This window comes from Sus scrofa, chromosome 16 (assembly GCF_000003025.6).
Source record: "Sus scrofa isolate TJ Tabasco breed Duroc chromosome 16, Sscrofa11.1, whole genome shotgun sequence".
Taxonomy (NCBI): domain Eukaryota; kingdom Metazoa; phylum Chordata; class Mammalia; order Artiodactyla; family Suidae; genus Sus; species Sus scrofa.
The window spans coordinates 75,370,081-75,390,763 of record NC_010458.4 but is presented as its reverse complement, the minus strand read 5'-3'; the positions used below and the strand labels follow the sequence as shown (position 1 = coordinate 75,390,763).

At 51.0% G+C, this 20,683-nt stretch overlaps 1 protein-coding gene and 1 long non-coding RNA gene across 4 annotated transcripts in view; both read right to left on the bottom strand.

The window, feature by feature from the left end:
* Nucleotides 1-20,683, bottom strand: part of NSUN2 (NOP2/Sun RNA methyltransferase family member 2) — a 79,095-nt gene that overhangs the window by 23,896 nt on the left and 34,516 nt on the right. The gene's annotated exons all lie outside the window — the stretch shown is intronic.
* LOC110257333 lies at nucleotides 222-15,265 on the bottom strand. Its single transcript, XR_002339811.1, has 2 exons — nucleotides 14,208-15,265; nucleotides 222-724 (listed from the first exon to the last, which is right to left on the bottom strand). It is a non-coding gene; the product is annotated as an uncharacterized LOC110257333 (long non-coding RNA).

Below are 20,683 nucleotides of genomic sequence, written 5' to 3'. Positions count from 1 at the left end.
AGAAGCCTGTGTGAGGAGACTCCAGTTTCTACAGGCAGTTGGGATGCTTCCAGTGTCTTGCGACTGGGAACAGCTCTGCCATATGCACATTTTTGTTCATTGAGTCTTATATGTGTTTGCAGGCATCCCTCTCTCTCTCTCTCTTTTTTAATTATAGTTGATTTACAGTGTTGTGCCAATTTCTTCCGTACAGCAAAGTGACTCAGTCACACATAAATATATACGTTTTTAAACATTATTTTCCATCACGGTCTATTCTAGGAGACTACATATATTTCCCTGGACTATATGGCAGGACCTTGTTTTCTACAGCCACAGGGAGAACAGTACGGAGCTTCCTAGGGGAGCCAAATACAGCCACCGCACAAGACCCAGCAATCCCACTCCCAGGCATATATCCAGACGAAGCTAGAATTCAAAAAGATACATGCATTCACATGTTCACTGCAGCACAATCCACAATAGCCAACACAGGGAAACACCCTAAATGTCCATCAACAAGCATCTCTCAACGATTCCTCAGACGAGAACAGCCAGAGTGTAGGGTAGGCGCACGTTCAAATTTACACGATCGATTTTCACAGTGGTGGTAACAATTTACACTCCCACCAGCAGGTAGACAGTATTGCTTGAGCTGCTTCCTCTCCCACACTTGGCACTATCGGAGTTCATCATTTTGCCAAACGGAGGTACACAATGATATTTCACTCTGTGACAGGAAGTCCTTAAGCCAAAGGAAAAAAGGCAAAATATGATGAGACAGTTACAGAGTAGCTTATTTTATTTGGCATTTTTGTTACAAGGAAAAATCCGCTTGTGAGCTCCAGTTTCTGCAGGCAGCACACACCCCCTCGAGAGCTAAAGGCCATCAGTCAGGCATAGACCCAGCACCCAAGTTCAAGGGAAGCCCCTTCTCTGGGCGCCCGTCTCGCCCCCTCTCTGAGAACATGGTTCAGCTTGGTCCCCGCACGTCCCATGTCCCTTTTGCTCTAGCTTGCTGTGGAGGGCCTTGGACTTAGGACCACACAATCTTTGAATCCAGTGCTGTCCCTCTGGGCAAGCTGGCAAACCTCAAGGCTTAGCTTGTTATTTATAAACGGAGACATAACAGAACAACCGCAGATGTTTCTAGAAAAGTACCTGCTGCATCAAAAAAAATTCAGCAAATGTTCGCTATACAATGTCAAGTGTTACCCCTGTTGAAGATGTGCCAGAAACCTCAGCATCTCCAGTGGGCAGAGGGCCACAAAGCACTTAGGACCACAGCAAGGACCAGTCTCGGGGTCCAGGAGAGCAGGAGGGGGAGTCCGCCGAGCAGTGGGGAGCGGGGGGCTGGAAGGGTGGGCTCCTGGCAAGTCAGATGAAGAACCAGGACCCAGAGCCCTTCCTGCTTCCGGCGCCTGCGGCTGGAAGGATGGCGGCCACCCCTCACCTTTGCCACTACCAAGCTGTCCCCACGAGCCTGACTTAACTGTCCTGGCCAGCACGGCCCAAGGAGACGGAGCGGCTGGACGCACTGACATAAACAAGGATAGGAGCCCACAGCAGAGACAGACTTTCTCTGACTTGCTGCAAACTCAATCTCCACTCATCTGCAGGCCGTTCAGCAAGACCAGGCTCTGAGCCCAGACGCCCGGGCCTCGGAACCTGCTGACCCACTGAGGCCACTGCTGTCCCCACTTGCAGGGATGTGAGACACAGAGGTATGGGGCACCAATTAGCCCCACCAGAGTTCCCGCTGTGGCTCAGCAGGTTAAGAACACAACTAGTAGTCATGAGGATGCAGAGTTGATCCCTGGCCTCGCTCGGTGGGTTGAGAATCCAGAGTTGCCCTGAGCTGCGGTGTAGGTCGCAGACATGGCTTGGACTCAGCCTTGCTAGGCTGTGGTGTAGGCCGGCAGCTGTAGCTCTGATTCGACCCCTAGCCTGGGAACTTGCATATGCGGCAGCTGCGACCTTTCCAAACTGCCCACCTGACTGTGCGGTCTCTGACCAGAGCCCCGCCCCGGCTCTCCGCCACCTGCAGCCGCGTGCACCGAGACTGGGGGGAGAACACTGTCCAGGAGGTGCCCTCTGCCAAGTACTTTGGGTGGAAGGCGCTTGGAGAAGGCAGTGCCCTGTCTGCCCTTCCTGGATCCACAGGGGTACATTCGAGGCTCCGAACTGAGCTTTCTGAACCCAACCTCCTCACGGACACCCTCGAAATTTACTGTAGAAATGTTGGCAGCTGTCAGAGTCATCCGCTGGCCAGCTGGGCATGCATTGCAGAAATAGTTTCTAGGAGCAAACTCTCTTTTGAGTTCAAAATGCTTGTGATGTTTGAAGTTCCTGTTTTGGCTCAGCGGGTAAGAAACCAACTCGCATCCATGAGGACATGAGTTCGATTCCTGGCCTCACTCAGTGGGTTAAGGATCTGGCATTGCTGGGGCTGTGGCATAGGTCAAAGATGTGGCTGGATCTGGTGCTGCTGTGACTGTGGTGTAGGCTGGCAGCCCTAGCAAAAAGCAAAAAACAAAAAACAATACAAAGGGAAAAAAAAGAGAGTCGTGTATACTCATGTTCACCACAGCATTACTCACAGTAGCCAAAGGGTAGAAACGACCCAAACGTCCATTAGCAGATAAATGGATAAATGCCATCTCTCTACACCCTGGAATATTATTCGGCCATTAAAAAGGAATGAAATTCTGACACATGCTACGACATGGAGCTGCACCTTGAGACTTTATGCTAAATGGAATCAACCAGACACAAAAAAGACAAATACTGTAGCATTTCCAGTATCTGAGACGCTAGGCAAGGCAGATTCCTCGAGACAGAAGGCAGAACTGAGGTCACCAGGCTGGGGGAGGGAGAACGGGAGTTCGTGCTTAATGGGTGCAGAGGTTCAGTGTGGGATGACGAGAAATTCCTGGAAGTAGTGGTGATCTTTGCGCAGCACTGTGGATGTACTTAATGCCAATGAATTTAATCATTTTAAGATGATTACAATGGTGAACTTCATGTTACATATATTTAACCAAAAATAAGCCTAAACAAACAGAACCCCCCAATTTATTATCTCACGGTTCCATGAGCACGGGCGCCTATCAGCGGAGTCCCTGATTTCCAGGCTGAAATCAAGCTGTTGGCCGACTGTGCTCTCCTCTAGAGGCTTGACTGGGAGGCTCCTCTTCCACTGCCCTCAGGTGTTAGCAGAACATATTTCCCTGTGGTCATAGGAGGACTGGGGTTCCCAGAGTCCTGCTAGCTGTCAGTGAGGGGAGACCCTCAGCTTCTAGAGGTGGCCCTCAGGTCCTTGCCATGTGGCCCCCTCCACAGGCCCCCTCACACTTCAACCTCTCACTCCAGGAAGGGCCCACGCCCTTGAAGGGATCACCTGATTAGGCCAGGCCCACCAGGACTCCCTGCCCCCCAACTTGATTAACTCAAGGTCAGCGATCAATAACCTGCTCACAGGCATGAATCCCATCAGAGTCACGGTTTCTGCCTGCAGTTGGGGGCAGGAGGAGTCTAAAGGCATGGCCACCAGGGGATGAGAATTTCAGGTCATCTTAAGAGTAGCCACCGTCCCTACCCACGCATACTAGAAATACCACTAGAATCTGTTTTAATCTACAATAACCAGGTGGCTCCACTGAGGTTCTCTGCTTGGCTTGTAGAGCCTCCCGGGAAGTTTTTTTGTGAGACCTAGAAGGGATGAGGAAAATGAGGTTTTATGCTTCTGCAGGGCCCGGCCTGCTTTGAAGACCTCATGAGCATCCTTTGCAAGACCCAGGCACTGGATCGGCCAGCGTGAGCCTCTCCCTCCCTCCGGGAAAGGGAATCCCGTGTGGTTTTCAATTAGCTGCGCTTTGCCGGCTTAAGCGTCTGGCTCCAGCTGTTGCCTGGACTTGAAGGTAAAAATCTGGGTCAAATGCATGTTTTCAGGCCTTTGAAACAGTCATCTCTGCTGACCATCTGCTCTGGACACTGCCAGTGCTGGGAGGCGACCCCTGGGAGCCACTGGGTGTCCTTAAGAAACCTGTGCCTGGGCCTCACCCACCCAGACCGGCCACGTCACATCCTCCAGCATGTTCTCGGCGCTGCGCAGCTGGTGCTTACGGGCGGCCTGGGCCGAGAACCACTGGCGTAGATAATCATTTGGGGAATACGCTCTGATAAGATAACAATGAGAACTCGAGCTGATCTGCTCACGAGGGTACTCAGCGGATTAGAGCGGGAAGTGAGGCCCCCCAGGGGATGGGAAGGCAGCTGAGTAAGAACTGGTTTCCTTCAAAGGGCCGGGGGCAGGGTGGCTTGTGTCTGGGGTGTCAGTGTCAGAAGACGAGGATTCGAAGAGCCCGAAGAGCCCTCGAGGGTGGCCTCCAGAGACACGGCCAGTTGTGCACAAGATCCCCCGGGGGAGTTCTGGTTGTGGCTCAGAGGGTTAAGAACCTGACTAGCATCCATGAGGATGCAGGTCTGGCCTTCTCAGTGGGTTGAGGATCCAGCATTGTCACAAGCTGTTGGGGCGCTGCTGTGGCTGTGGGGTAGGTAGGCCTGCAGCTGCAGCTCTAATTTCACCTCTAGCCTGGGGACAACGGCAGAACATGTCCCGAAAGCTGCTCAGATCCTGGCTGTTGGGTTTTTTGGGTTTTGTTGGTTTTTTTTTAACTGGAGCACAAGGATTCAACTCTGTGCTCTTACACTTTTTAGGTGAGAAAATTGTATCCCTGTGTGTTAAGAGAAAGCACATCTTTTTCTCCTGGAAATTTATGAATGAATAGATGGTCTTGGGTTTGCTTTAAGCTCATCTGGGGTGGAGTGTGTGTGTGTGTGCGCACGTGCGCACGCGCGAGCGCGTGTGTTAGGGGGAGGGGTCTGCAGACAAAACAAGCCCCAGTGTGACTTGGTGGAATTGAGCAAAGGTTGCCCAGGGAGGGGTCACTGTCCATTCTCCCTACTTTTGTATATTTGGAATTTTCCATAATAAAAAGTTTAAACTGATGAATCAAGAGACAAAGGAACAGGACATCAATTAAAACTTGCATGTTTTTGGGAGACACCGCTGAGTTGGAAGCAGTGCAGAGCAGGGCTGCAGAATGAGACCCTGCGGGGAGCCGAGGAGATGCAAGGACTCAAAAAAAAAGGACCTTGGAGTTCCCGTCATGGCGCAGTGGTTTAAGAATCCGACTAGGAACCATGAGGTTGCAGGTTCATTCCCTGCCCTTGCTCAGTGGGTTAACGATCCGGCGTTGCCGTGAGCTGTGGTGTAGGTTGCAGACGCGGCTCGGATCCTGCGTTGCTGTGTCTCTGGCGTAGGCTGGTGGCTGCAGCTCCGATTCGACCCTTAGCCTGGGAACCTCCTTATGCCGCGGCAGCGGCCCAAGAAATAGCAAAAAGACAAAAAAAAAAAAAAAAAAAAGTACCTTGCCTGATGGCAGAAAAACCTGAAGGCAGGTTCCTACCCAAGGAAGAGAGCTCACCTGAACGGTGAAGCCGAAGGTGGGCCTCTGGTCAGGATGAAAGCCTGCCTGCACGGTACAGGCCGAGGGCAGGCCTCGGGTTACACAGCTCTCACTTTGACGTCGATGGGGAAGAACTGGGGCTTTCCTGGGAAACAATTTCCACGTTTGCGCTGGAGAACATGGATTGTTTCTCCAGTGACCTAGTCTTTCCTGCTGCTTTATTTATTATTCAGTTTTTCCTCAGTCTCTCCTGATTATTTACTTATTATTCTTATTTCCCATTCTTATTTTCCTGTGGTGATTTGTGATTTAACAAAATTACAACAATATAATAAAAATTTCATCCTGAAGGACTCTCCCCTTTTCAAATCCAACTTAATTAAAACATAGTGTTTAGCCACTAACTAGTTATACAGTAAACTTTAGAGTTAGGATTTTAATAAGGTTCATAAAAAGTTAGACATATATTATTCTTGACCAAAAGATACCTAGCTATGAGTTATAGAAGCTTTTAAGTGATAGCTAGTTAAGTTGGCTTATATTTTCTTACACTGTCTCCTTGCCATAATGCTTTAAAGATAAGCGCCAGTCTGAAAACAAGATTTGTGAATGCCCAATTCTTGCGTCCGTGACCTCTTCAACTTGTGGAGACTGGCTGACCATGGGATGACTGGTACTGAGTCTCCTCCTTTCCACATGATGTATTGCACCTAATTGCCCTTAAATTGTACCCACTAAACTTAGTTAAGATAAAGGTCTTAAAACATGATGTATAGCTGCTGTACCATGTAAGAGTTAACCAATGTACTTTTAACACTGTGATGTAATCTGTAGTGAAAAACTGTCTATATAATCAACCACTTATGCCAATAAAATTTGAGCAGTCCAGCACCTTGAAAGGGACAAAGAGGCTGTCTCTGATGCAAAAGCCGACGGCCTTCCCTCTCCTTCAGGAAAGTGTACACTCCCTGGCCACCGGAGCTGGCCTCCGGCAAGACCCTGAACTTGGAAACTACGTGCATTATGACCCGACTCAAACGTGAGCCCCCACGCTGGGTTGGGACCTGCCCTGCCTGGTCCGTGGGCTCCTGACAGACACATCGCGCCTCCACAGGGAGCTCGAGGGCTCGGGGCAGCAGGGCTGGGGTCCGGGTGTCTTTGCCCCCCAGTACCCAGAACAGCCCTTCGCCCAGAGAAGTAAACACCTGAAATACCACTGGGCGTTTACAGAGCCAACACGGATCAATGGGAGCGTCACCGAAGGCCCAGCTCCCTGGAATTTTACCTGTATCTCGAAATTCCTGCCAAGCCCACAGCCTAAGGCATTGCATTAATTAAGACTCAATTGAATTTCAACCAGAAACTGGATGTGAGGATAAATGGAAGCCACGCTTCAGGTTTTCCCTGGTTCCCCTGGGCCTGGAGGTGGATCGGGGCGGGGAGAATCCAGGGAGGGGCCCCGGGGGTGGGTTTCCTGTGACTTGTGCTCACACAGCCCGTGGCCAGCTCACCTGGGGAGTTCGGGTGATGACAGTCCTGCCAAGGGTCTCAGTCCCCTCACTGCTGAAACAGGGGGCCCGACCTTTTGACCTTTGATCTCTGTCCAGCTTTGAAGATCAGCAGTGGTGTGGGTGCAGATGAAGCAAAGCGACTGCATACACTTACATTTAACACCGTATAGTGTGTGTGTGTGTGTGTCTGTATGTGTGTGTGTGCGTATGCCTCTGTGTGTGTGCATTGTGTGTGCCTGTGTGTGTGTGTGTGTGCTAGTGTGTATGTGTCTGTATGTGTATGTGTGTGTGTGCGTATGCCTCTGTGTGTGTGTGTGCCTCTGTGTGCCTCTGTGTGTGTGTGTGTGTGTGTGTGCGCGTGCGCGCTAGTGGGGGGGGCATTTAAAGTCAACTGATTTTTATAATCTTGGGTTGAGGAAGATTTTTTAAAAAGATGATCCCAAACCTAGAAACATGAAAAAAAGATTCATAAAGTCAACTACATAAAAGTCCCCTGTGGGAAAAAACCCCTATACAATTATCAAATTACCAGAGATAAATGGAAAGGCATACCAAGTTCAAGGGCTATTCTTTTTTTTTTTTTTTGTCTTTTTGTCTTTTTGCCTTTTCTAGGGCCACTCCCGAGGCATATGGAGGTTCCCAGGCTAGGGGTCGAATCGGAGCCGTAGCCACCGGCCTACACCAGAGCCACAGCAACGTGGGATCTGAGCCAAGTCTACACCACAGCTGATGGCAACGCCGGGTCCTTAACCCACTGAGCAAGGCCAGGGATCAACCCACAACCTCATGGTTCCTAGTCGAATTCGTTAACCACTGCGTCACGACGGGAACTCCTCAAGGGCTAATTCTTTAAGAGCGTGCCTCCAAATCAGAAAGAAAAAGATCATTGGCAGAGAAATACACAAACTCTGTAGATACAACAGAAATGACCACAACGTTGTAAATCAACTGGACTTCAATAAAACTTTAAAAAAGGAAGAAATGAGCTGAAACTTGAAATCAAAAAATTAAACTTGGAGTTCCTGTCGTGGCTCAGCAGAAACGAATCTGATTAGCATCCGTGAGGATGCAGGTTCAATCCCTGGCCTCGCTCAGTGGGTTAAGGATCTGGCATTGCTGTGGCTGTGGTGTAGGCTGGCAGCTATAGCTCCGATTCGACCCATAGCCTGGGAACCTCCATATGCCATGGGTGCGGCCCTAAAAAGACAAATAAATAAATAGACAAAAATAAAAAATTAAACTTGCTATCCAAGCTAAAAAATAAAAATAATGCAGGTATTGGAGGACAAATATTAGCTTGTAGACTACTCACAATGTCAGACTTTTGCTGAATATTTTTTATTGAAAAGCATGGCCTGATTAGCTATACACAGGTGAGCACACGTGTACCATCATAAGGTCCAAGTCTAATTTCAAAACTTTCAAAACACGACTCTGAGACAAGGAGGTAGTGACCACAGATCAACGACTCATTGAGGATTCATTGAACTTGACAATGAGAGGGCGCAGGAGGGTGAAGCTGGTTTACTGAGCGTTTGGGGAACAGAGATGGGCAGTCAGGCGGGGAGGAGGTCCGGGGTAAACTTGGGGCATAACCCCTGGGGTCATCCTTCCTGCCGGCCAGATGTCACCTGCGATTTGTCAGTTCATAGTCAGCATCTCTGAGTGTGGCTCCAGTCCAGGCACAGACAGGTGCCCGTTGGCAGGTGAGTTGAGGTTGCTCCTGCACTTAGAGGCTCAGAGCCTCTCTTCTCAGCAGGGCCCTCCTGCCTCCCCTGGGCTCAGCTCACAGCCTCCAAGCACCAGAATGCAGAGAGGGTGCTGTCTGCTGCCTGTTGTCACCGCTCTGGTGGACGAGGCAGTCCCTAGTCACGTGATGAGGCCAGAGCACAGGTCCAGCCAACTGGGACCTCAGTTTTCCCATCTAGAACTTGCAGCCTAAGGTACTGCATTACTTAAGCATCAACTGAATGACCTTCTCCCCATCACCCTGCCCCCGTCTCCCCATGGGCAGCCCCGAAGCCTCTGGTGCACAGGTCCCTCCTCCAATGCAGCCCATCCGCCGCGACTCAGGGCTGCCCCCTGCTGTCCCCTGGGCTGAGAACCTGGGTGCTGAGCAGGCCCGGGAAAGCCAAGCCTGGGCTCCAGCATGCACGTGGGCAGCACGTTCGCCTGAGCCCTTTGGGCAGCCTCCGCAGCATCCCGGCCGGATGCTGTCGTTGGTTCGCAGAGACTTGGGGTTTGGGAGATGCACCAGTTACCACTGCACTTGCGCGCTGACCAGAGGGGCCAGGCGGTGGGTCTGTGCAGGTCAGTCACGGGTAGGAATCCCAGGCAGCAGGTTTCACAGAAACGTGGAAGCATTTGTCCCGCGTGTATACGCCCCATTCTGCCCCGTCCAGATGGCAGAGACTGTCAAGGGCTCCGGGATGCCTGAGACCCACCCAGCCTTCCTCCTACAGCTCTGGGGGAAGCGTTACACCCCGTGGCTGAAACTTGGCACCTCGCCCCTCCCCCTCCTGGAGATTTTGACACTCTGCGTGCGAGGGTGGGGGGTCCCCAAGCTGGGAAGCGGGGGGTCTTCTACATAGCTCCACCTGCCAAGATTCAGATGAGCTTAATTTTCGGCAACGAATGGTTTTTAAATGTTCTCAGTGTCATGCTCAGGGGTAAACTTCATATTCATAATGCTGCGTAGATGTGCTATTTAAACTCCCTCCTCACAAGACCCCAGAAGGGGTCCTCCTCCCTCCACGGGCCGCCCTGTGAGGCAGGGCAGAAACCCCAGCTCTGTCCCTGAGCAAGAAGCTCTCTGAGAGCTTCCTCCCGCTTCCCCGTCCTAAATCGTGCTGGACAATCCTGCCCCCAGGCAGCAGGTCTCCACGGTGGGAAGGGGGCAACAAGCACTCAGCAGATGCTGTTTAGGCGATGAGTTGGGGACCCAGGGGGAGTCGCCCGCCTGAATCAGGCTCCACTCCTTGAGTTTAACAACAGGCTGGTGTCCCAGGGTAGGGACGGGGCTTGTCCAGCTCCCTCCCTGGGTCCTGTGACCAGCTGGGCAAAGCTGAGACCCCCGCACCCTAGAGATGACTGGAGAGTCCGTCCACTTCTTTCCAAACCATCACCCTGAGGCAGAGATGCAGAAGTCAGTGTCCCCTCGAGAGGCCGCCATTTGTCCCCCAGGACGCCTGCTACTGGCCGCTCACCAGCATTCATTCAAGCAATGCTCTCTGGGCACCAGGCACTGGGGAGAGGGACAGAGCTCCCTGTCTGCGTGGGGCTTGCTGTCTGCAGGGAGGCAGACAGAGTGAAGCACACCAGCAGAGAGAGGGAAGGTGCAAACGCCCCCTCAGGGCTTATTGTGACAGCGCAGGAGCCCCTCGGCCTCTGCTGCTGAGAGAGGTGGGGGACAGCTCAGCTCCCAGACTCCGGGTGACACGTGACACCGCCATTGTGGCTTTTGTTTTGATTCCCTGTGCACAGGATGCTGGTGAAGGCCCAGGACTGTCACCTCTGGAGGGTCCCCTCCTAACACACCTGACCATCATCCAGCCCGAGAGAGGGCGGGGAAGAGCCTCATCCATCGGACGCCTGGCTTTCTGCAGCTCCTGGGAGCCAGGTCCTGGGGCAACTGAGATCCACCTAGATCCCTGCACTTGACTCTGACCTCATTTAACCCAAGGTCATAGGCACATGGCGCTGCGGGACTCAAACCAGAAGCACAGGAAGCCCACCTCCCAAGACCCTGGGGCTAAAGCGAAGGCACCCTGCCCGTCGTCATCCTTGGATTATCACTCCTTCGGCTTCGGTCCTGAGAGGAGAGCAGCACTGAAACGCCCTGACGCCGCTTCTCATTTTCTAAGCTGAGCTGGGCTGCCTCGTCTCTCTTGCGCGCCTTTTTCTGCAAATGACCGTGTCCCTCCTTGGTCTGCTTTTCTCTAAAGCGTTCGTCTTTTTCTTATCGATTCAGAGAAGCGATTCACAGCGTATGGAGCTGATGGGTAAGCTATACAAATATGGCAAATATTTCCTCCTAATGGGTCACTGCAAAAATCTTTATGAGCTCTTTCATCTTTAGCAAATGACGGAACTATTTAACTGGGTTTTTATACCTTTCTCGTTCACGGTCTTGGATCTTCATGCAGCACTGATTATCTGATCTGCAAATCATGGCAGTGGTAGCCCTTCAATCCCGCGTTGCTTCCCTCGGCCTCGCCGTATGGCAGGAGTCAGGGTGAATTAACGGGATGATGGTGAAGAGTATCTGTTACAGTAACAGTGTCTGTTGCCTGGTTCCTGTTTCTAATATTTTTACCATTAAGGATGATGTCTGATACATGATTTCTGATAAGTATCCTTTTATCGAGTTAGATTAGTTTCCTTTTATTCTGAGGTTTTTTTTTTTGTTGTTGTTTTTTTGTTTTTTTTTTTTAATAAGGGCTACAATCGCGGCACATGGAGGTGCCCAGGCTCGCTGCAGCTGCCTGCCTAAGCCACAGCCACAGCAATGCAGGATTCAAGCAGCATCCGTGACCTACACCACAGCTCACAGCAACGCTGGATCCTTAACCTGAGCGAGGCCAGGGATCGAACCTGCGTCCTCCTGGATGCTAGTCAGATTCGTTAACCACTGAGCCATGACAGGAACTCCTGTTATTTTTAAAGTAAGGCATCTGTCTTAAATGTTATCGTCAATTTTTAATTATTCTCCTTTCATCTCTTAATATTCCTTATGATTCCTTGTCATTACATTCAATAAATAGCTTCATATAGAATGTATTTTACCATATAAATATATAATAAATATCTACTACATATAATAAAATACAAATTATGTAGAGAATATAAATCCTTGTGCCCTGTGAATCCATCATGGCTGGCCCCCTATTTTAATTCCCTGCCCATCTTGTTTCCCTGAGGTTTTTCCATCGGCGGCAGTGATGTGCCCACAGCAGGTTTCCTTTCTGTAGGTGCCCTGGGCCATGTGGGGTCTCCTGGGTACCCCAGCATGGAGTGACTGGGGAAATGTTCTAACCTTTTCAACAAAACGGATTTGACAAAGGAAGTAGGTGTTTTCCTAAAAATCTGACAAAGCTCACCTGAAAAGCGCCCAGGGCCTCGTGCCTGTTTGGGGCGAGGCAGTGGGCACATCTCTCGCTGACTTTTTTTTAATATATATAATGATTTTTTATTATTTCCACTCTAACTGGTTTACAGGGTTCTGTCAATTTCTACTGCACAGCACAGTGCCCGGTCACACATGCATATACATCCTTTTTCTCACATTATCCGCCATCGTGTTCTCACGGCCTTTCCCTCTGCCTGTGGTTGTGATTCCTGCTGCGGCCTCTCTCCCTTCTTGAAACAACGCCAGTGACATGATTCCTGCGTGTATTCATTTCACCCACGGCTTTGAATCCACCGGCACAAAGCACAGGTGTTGCCTTGCACACTGACGCTGTAGTGCAACGGCCTTCTCTCATGTCTCTTGCTTTTTCGCCTCTTTTCCTTTGGCCGCACCCACGCATGTGGAAGTTTCCAGGCAGAGACTGAATCTGAGCCACAGCTGTGACCTACACCACAGCTGCAGCACCCCAGATCCTTAACCCACTGCGCCACAGCTGGAACCCCATGGTTGTCTCTTTCCTCCTTGAGCAGTTACCAAAGATGTGTCTCTTCCAAAAGCCTTTGAATCATCGGTCACCCCTAATGAGTATGTGTTCTCCTTCATTACTTTGTGTTTGCTCAAGCTTGTTCACTGATACTCAATTCTTTTTTTTTTTTTTTTTTTTTTTTTTTTTTTCATTATCTTTGTTTTGCTTACAGTTTTTCATTTCTGTATATCAAATTCCTAAATTCTACATTGCGTGTCAATTTCTGATAGATGCTGTTATTAAAATTTCTTTATATAAACTGTGGATTTGTCCATTGCTTCTTGTATTGGTAACATATTTTGCTTTTTCAATTTTTTTTTTTTTTTTGTTCTTTTTACAGCTGCACCTGCAGCATACGGAAGTGCCCAGGCCAGGGGTCAAATCAGAGCTGCAGCTGCTGGCCTACACCTCAGCCACAGCAACGCTGAACCAGAGCCATATCTGCAGCCTACACTGCAGTTTGTAGCAATGACAGATCCTTAACCCACTAAGCGAGGCCAGGGATCGAACCTCCATCCTCACAGACACTATGTTTTGTTCTTAATCAGCTGAGCCACAACAGGAACTCTGCTTTTTCAGTATTTAGCTGTAAGGTGCTTTAAGGTCAAAGGCTGTTAGGTTAGGTTCTTGGTAGATTATTTCTTGTACATATATTTCTGTTTTTCCTTAATGTGTCTTGCAACAAATTTTATTTTATTGGATATCAATCTCAACACATCTGATATCTGCCATAATGTAAAATGCACATACTCCCTGACCAAGAAATATCACTGCTCCTTAGGAATTTATTCTAAGCTACAGGCCACACGCAGTATTTGAAATGAAAGGTACAAGGTTCTTCCTGCAGCCGCTGGAGCAGTGACAAAGGACTGCAAACAAAGGACCGCAAACAACGCAAGGATCTGTTCACAAGGGTTTGGCTAATGGGGGAGCCTCTGAACCTTAGCAAAGAACGAAGCTCCTGCTGCAGTGATGGGAAATGACCTCCAAGCTACATTATTATTATGTTTCATGGCCACACCTTGGGCACATGGAAGCTCCCAGGGCAGGGAGTGAATCCAAGATGCACCTGCAACAACGGCAGATACATTAACCCACTGCACCGGGCCAGGGATCAAACCCGTGCCTCCACAGCGACCCGACCTGTCGCAATCTGGTTCTTAACCCACCGAGCCACAGCAGGAGCTCCCCAAGCTGCATCACTAAATTTTTAAAAAATGCTAGGAGCAGAACATTCCACAGAGAAGTCACATTTGTGTACAAGGGAGAAAACACCGTCGGGGAAACCTCAGGAAGGATATACAGGAAACAACTGCTGCCGGCGGCCCAGAGGAGAAAGGCCGCGGGGCTGAGGTGGGGGCGGGGACCTGCTGATCTGAACCGAATTCCGACCGAACGCCCCGAGTGCCTCGGTGCTGGACTCTTAAAAAAATACTGAAACGAAACACTCACACCCCCCTCCTTCATGGGCGTCTGCCTGGGTCTAACTCCTTGTGGTTTTTTGAGCCGTTTTGTTTTCCATGTCTGTGTTTTCTTGCCATTTCTATCCTTTCTCCCGTTCCCTTCTCCTTAGACTGATAACGTCTTGTTACCTTTTTCCTCCAGTGGGTAGGAAGTCGCTGTCCCCGCTTTGCTTCTCTACCGTGTTGATAAACATGTTTCAGTGGCTTGGGAGATGCCCGGTCCTCAGGCAGGATGCCCCCCTCCGTGCCTGTGACACGGCCCCGCCCTGCTTGCTTCCCAGGGCCTCCCACCCAAAGCTCCAGCCCCGGGCCGTCGCCCAGGGAGGCCGGCTCAGCCGGGCATTGCCGCGCATTGCCCGAGCAGCCTTAGTTGACCATCACCTCTCTCCCAAGCAGGACAGGCCCTCGGCGCCTCGACCTTCCCGCCCCACCAGGCTGGATTTGCTGACGTCATTGGGAAGCAAAGCCTGCCACCTACGCGGCGGCTTGTGGCAATGCCGGATCCTAACCCACGGGGCGAGGCCAGGGATCGCTTTCAGATTTACGTGTCCTTCCCATCTCTGCCTCTCCCGAAACTGGGCCGTGCAAACGGTCCGGTGCTAATAATCAAGACGATCGGTTCTCAGAGGCACATGTGAACGTTGGTGCAGCCTCTGAACCCTTTATGTTATTTGTACCCGTCACTGTTTCAAACTGGCTGAAGTGCGGAGACACTCGTTATTGGGAAATGCTCTGGGTTGCAACCAAAATCCACCTGGAAAAACAAACCGCAGAGACTTGTTTTTATTTTAAAAGGTGTAGTCAATCTCCCGACACCAACGACAATCTTACAATAATCTAATGAGAAAAACTTGCATAATTTCCCAGGTGCTCAAATACTTTTAACGCAAAGGCCGATGTTTTCCAGCTTCTGTGAGCTTTTCATTCGCTACTTTAAAACAACCTTCAATATTAAAGCGTGGCTTTGAGGACGGGAGGAGCTGGGGGTGGAAACTGGTGTTTGAAATCAGAGCTGGGTCATGTGAGCAGTTCCGGATTTCCTGCTGCAACCAGTTCCTGAGCTGTCTGCCCCTGAGGTGAAACACCCCCTCCCTCCCGAAGCCATAAAAAGACGTGAGAGGAGTTTCCGCTGTGGCGCAACAGGATCGGGTCAGTGGCGTCTCTGCAGAGCCAGGACGCAGGGTCAACCCCTGGTGCAGTGGATTAAAGGGTCCAGTGCTGCTGCAGCTGTGGCGCAGGTTAAAACTGCAGCTCAGATCTGATCCCTGGCCGCGTGGCGGCCAAAAAGAAAAAAAAAAAAAAGCGAGAGCAGGAGTATATGAAGCAGGTGATGCTATGTGGCTTTGCCTCCGTGTCTGTCACACCTGAGACGGAGAACTTTTGCAGCTGCAGAACGTATGAACAAAACACACAACTTCAGAAGCTTGTACTTCACCCAGCTGGTTTGCCTGCCCTGATCACAAGGTTTTACCCAAGAGCGAAAAGAAACAAGGGCTTCCAGGGAATGCCTTGTGCTGTCGCCTCACCAAGAAGCCCCTTGAAACACTTGCTGTCAAGGGCTGCCCCATGTCCTGCGCCGTGGCGCCTTCAGGCCTTTCAGGTGGCTCTCATCAGTATGCCCATTTCGCAGACGAAGCAACAGAGGCCCAGGGATGTTAAGGCACTTGCCTGGGGTCACATAGGCAGTTGGTCAGGGCCTCGTCAGTGATCTATGGCTGTGTAACGAGCCCCCCCAGGATTTGGTGGATTGAAACCTTTATTGTCTCGTGGTTTCTGCTGGTCAAGAATCCAGGTCTTTGCTGAATCTCCAGCGTCACAGTGTCTTGAGAGGCTTCAGTCCTCTCAAGGAAGGACTGGCTTCCAAGCCCACCTGCAGGGTCCAGTGTCACCTGAGAGGCTGGCCTCAGCCCCTTGCTCCTTTCTCGTGGCGGTCACACCATGACATAAGCAAGCCAGGTGGAAGTGGGCGGGAAAGAGCGAACACAGCAGGGCTGAGACTGCTGTCCTCAGAAAGGCCTGAATGCCAGCCTGGCCTCTGGGGACCTGGGTCTCGGGAGTGTTGCCTCAACTGTCTATGCAGGCAGTGGCCTGAACCGCTGCCTTCCTGTGGCTTCTGCCACTGATGTGAAACATACATGATCCGGAGGTCAGGGACGCCCCTCACCAAAGCGCCCTGTGCCCTTCGAACTCACATACACGCCTCCTCTTGCTTCACTCGCTGGTTTACGGAGGGGGTCCAACACACCCAAGTTCAAGATGCAAAATCTCTCCCCTGGCCTTGGCTTCGGCCCACCTCAATCCCCTCCCCGGAGACAACCAATCGTCCGTCTCCTCTCCATCCTTCGGTCATCTTACATAAATTCAAAAGCACTCGTGTGTGTGTGTGTGTGTGTGTGTGTGTGTGTGTGTGTGTTTCCTCCTCTTTACACCAACAGCAGCAGAAAGAACACATCTCTAACTGCATTTCTGGGCGGTCGCTGTGTTCCAGGGCGTAGCCAGCTCCTTGGCCTCTCCGACGGCAGCGGTGTCCCCGTGTGGCTGGGCATCACGAACTTCAGCCCCCAGCCGTGGCCTTCACGTTTTCCCAGTTTCCTGCTGTCATCAGTGATGTTGCATCAAATGATATATAGACACCGCCCTCTGCTCATTTGCAAGTGTCGGAAGTGGACTTGCCGGGTCAATCTTGCATATCTGTCGTTCAGTTCTAGGGAATGTATCCTTCCATCCTCTCCGAGGGGATATTCCAAAGCTCAAAGGAAACGGAGACATTCAGGCGAAAACTTGGTCTCCCAGGTTGTCTCACCAGCAGTCAAGCAACTGCCACTTCGGGACCGCGGGTCTCAGGCAGAGATGCCCGCTGGGTACATACAGGCATGTCTGCGTCCAGGCCAGAAACCCAGCCTGGTCTGTCTCCTCTCTTGCGACGACCTCATTTCAGAGCAAAAAAACCTCATCCAAGTGTTGATGAGATGCGCAGCCAAAAGCCTGCAGTGCAGGCATTCACGTTAGCACACCCTTTTTTTAGTTTTTAGTTTTGGTCTTGAAACGCTTTCATCAGTCTCAGCCCTACACCATCATCATCTGGTTTATTTTTAATAAAAGGGATTTTTAAGAGATGTTTTCTTCTCCCTGTAGAGTCCGTGCTCCTTCCTGGCTGCTGCTTCGTCTTTGCTTTGATCCTTCTGGTCCCTGCCAGGGGCTGTTTCCAGCTGCCTGGGGTCCGAGGTTGTCTTCTCTCCACTAAGCCAGGGCCCCAAGGCAAAGCAACGGCACCGCGGGGGACACGCGCCACAGCTGAGGGTGACTTGAGGGGCCCGTTCTTGGGAACCACGAGGCCACTAGCCTTAGAGCTTTTCTCTGGAGCTGGACAGGTTCCAGAGAAGCATCTTTGAATAATCTCTCACCAGAGACTGAGGCCTGGCTGCCCCAAATGTGCTGGAGTCGAGGGAGGGCCACAAGCGGCCAGCGGCTGGTGGACGGCTGCTCGGCAGTCTCACCGCTGGCTCGGGGGCTTGCTGTCTTGGTTTTCTCATCACACCTGTTTGCTTTCCTGCTTCTGAAACTGTGTTGCTTCTGCACTCCCTTCACTGCTTCTGTTTAAGATGTGGTTACCACAGGTTCTCTAGGGTTCGGGGAGCAGTGAAATTAGATGCCTGGATTCAACCCACGTCTCAAACCAGACAGACCCTCCGAATTGCCCTCGGCTTTGAGAAAAGTTCGTAAGTTTATATCTGACCGAAATAAAAAGTCCAGAGGTTTCAAAGGGTTTTAATTCTAATCCACGCTAAGATTGTGTCTGCCCCTCGGGAAGTTCACACCTATCTGGCAATTTTGAAAAGCTGCTAAAATCAGGAAAGTGCCATCACTCAAAGGCAGTTGTTGCCATGCAACTGTCCATTCAAAAGGTGGGGGGACTCCTTCAATGGAGACCCCCAATCACAGCAGGATTGCTGGCTCTGCTCCTATCGGTCGAGCAGGGGACAGGACAGAAGTGGGGTCCTGGCTTCGTCACTTCCTCTGTGTGATGTCTGGTACCTACTTAATTTTTGCTCGGATTTCTTTATCTATAATGCAATAATGCCCTCATAAAGCTGTTGCCCTGAATGAGTCACATGTCAGTGTCCCATTTGCTGTCTCCTCGTTGCAAGCTCACCTGTCACTGCCGTCTCTGCCAAAACAGATCTGAGCCCTTGAAATAATTTTGCCAGAGGGCGCTGTTAGTCTTTGTCAGCAGAGGGCACTAGAGAGACGCCACAGAAAGATCCGGGGCCCTGGATCCCCAGCTGCCCCATGTGTGGCACTGCTGGTGCCCGCCTCCTGCCGTGTGCCCATGCCAGTGGTACCTGCAGCAGCAGCCTCCCCGGCACCCTCTTGATGCTCTGTTGAGGTACCGCCCATGAAAACTCTTCCCCAGCTGCCTGGAGAGCAGATTTCTGGCAGGTTCCAGCGATGCAGAACCACAGCAGCCTCTCTGCCATTCAGTGAGTCATGGTCACGGCCCCTGCCAACAAATCCCAGGTGGGGTGGCGGGTTCTCCCTGAGGTGCCCTAGCGCAGCGCTAGCTCTTCCTCCTGGCATGCCCACAGCCTCCAGCACTCTCCTCACTGTGTACCGGCCCACCCTCACCACCCTACCCTCCTACAGGGAGCAATGCTTCGTATTAAGTTTAAGGAATATATATATGGATGGATGACTGCATCGCTTTGCTGTACAGTAGAAATCGACAGAACACTGGAAACCAACTATACTGGAAAAAATAAAAATCGTAAAAAAGTTTTCCTCGCTTAAATTGCAATGTGGTTTCTCAGTCGCACCTGATATGAGTCAATATACATACACCACTTAAACATCACTCGGAAAGGGCAGACCTTGCCCGGCTAGATGGCTGTTACTACCTAGGCCTTGGTTTGCTTCTACGGCACATCGAGACGCAATCTGGCTAAACACTCAAGGGAGTTTTGTTGACCAATGGGTCCGTGTCATTAACTATGATGCAGCGTGGACAGACCTGGGTTTGAATCTTGACTCTGCCATTCCACACGGGTCTCGACACACCTGTACGTTACAACTACACAGAATGTTTGCCACGTACCTCAAATGAACAAATGTTAGGCCATCTTCAGTGCAAAAACAAAAACCCCAAACACCCCAAAACAAACAAACAAAAATCCACTAAGCATCCTTATTTGTCTTCACAGTATCGTATTATTAGAGGAGCTACGATTATGCAGACCAACAGTCCCCACCCTGGCCACACATCAGACCCTACGGGGTTTAGACTCCACCCCAGCCATGAGAAATAGAATCTCAAGGAGTTTCTGTCACAGCTCAGTGGAAACAATCCAATTAGTATCGATGAGGATGTGGGTTTGATCCCTGGCCCTGCTCAGTGGGTTAAGGATCCGGCATTGCTGTGAGTTATAGCGTAGGTCGCAGACGCAACTCGGATCTTATGTTGCTGTGGCTGTGCTGGAGGTCCGCAACTGCAGCTCTGATTCAAGCCCTGGCCTGGGAACCTCCATATGCTGCAGGTGCAGCCCTAAACAGGAAGGGAGGGAAGGAGGGGAGGGGGGAGAAAGAGAGAGAGGGAGGGAGGGAGGAAGGAATCAAATCTCCGAGTCGGCCGAGAGACCTGCATTTTAAAGCAGCTCTGGAGAAGGAACTTTGGGAACTAAGAGCTCGTCCTTCCCTTTGGTTGGTGGAGACGTTCATGCCCACACCGGCCGCAAGGGTCTTCAGGGAAGAGGATGAGGATGGTGAGGTGGCCCTGGCCCAGCCACTGAGGGTCAGAAGGGCAGGGTCTGAGGCTTTCAGCCCCAATGAAAGAAGGAATCTGTACCTTCAAAGGCTGAACAAATAAAATCGGTGAGGAGAACCAGAGCTATGCTGCTTACCTGGGAGAGAGTGGAGGGGAGCGACGACGGGAAGTATGAGAGGACCCGGTGCTGGGTTCGTATTGAGGAGGAGCTGGAGTGACATGGTTTTAAGCAATTTATAGGGACACGCAGAGACGTAGGAACGCAGGGCGTGTGCACCCGCACGTTTATTTCTGAGCTCCCTTTGCTGAGAGGGTCTCTGAGACACGATGCCCCACTAGCACTGAGCACATGCAACCCCAGACCTTGGTTTCTAACCACAGGGCTCCACGCAAAGGATCCAGGGCTCCAGGGGTGACTCCAGGACTGGAGCATCATTGTGCCAGAAAGGAGCAAGACGGGGACGTGTGGGAGGACTTGAGAACCGGCCGGAAGCAGCGCCCATCAGCCAATTCCAGGACAGCGTGGGCAGGAAAATAATGACAGTAGCACATACCTTCCCGAATAAAGTAAGAATCCTCGCATGCGCACGATATAAATGAATGAACAAACAAGTAGACAGGGAACAGGGAGACGTACTTAACGGAGAACGCACACTCGTCAGGTAGAGGAACGAGACGATTGGAAATGATCCCTCTGCAACTCTCACCGTGAAAACTGGTTCCGGAAAATTACCAAGAGACGCTAAAGCCGCGAGTGAAAGCTAGTAACGAAGAGGCGTATACACATGGTCCTCAAGCAGCTCCTTGTAAATGTCTACTAAGTTTTTAAGGGAAGAAAGGCACAGGC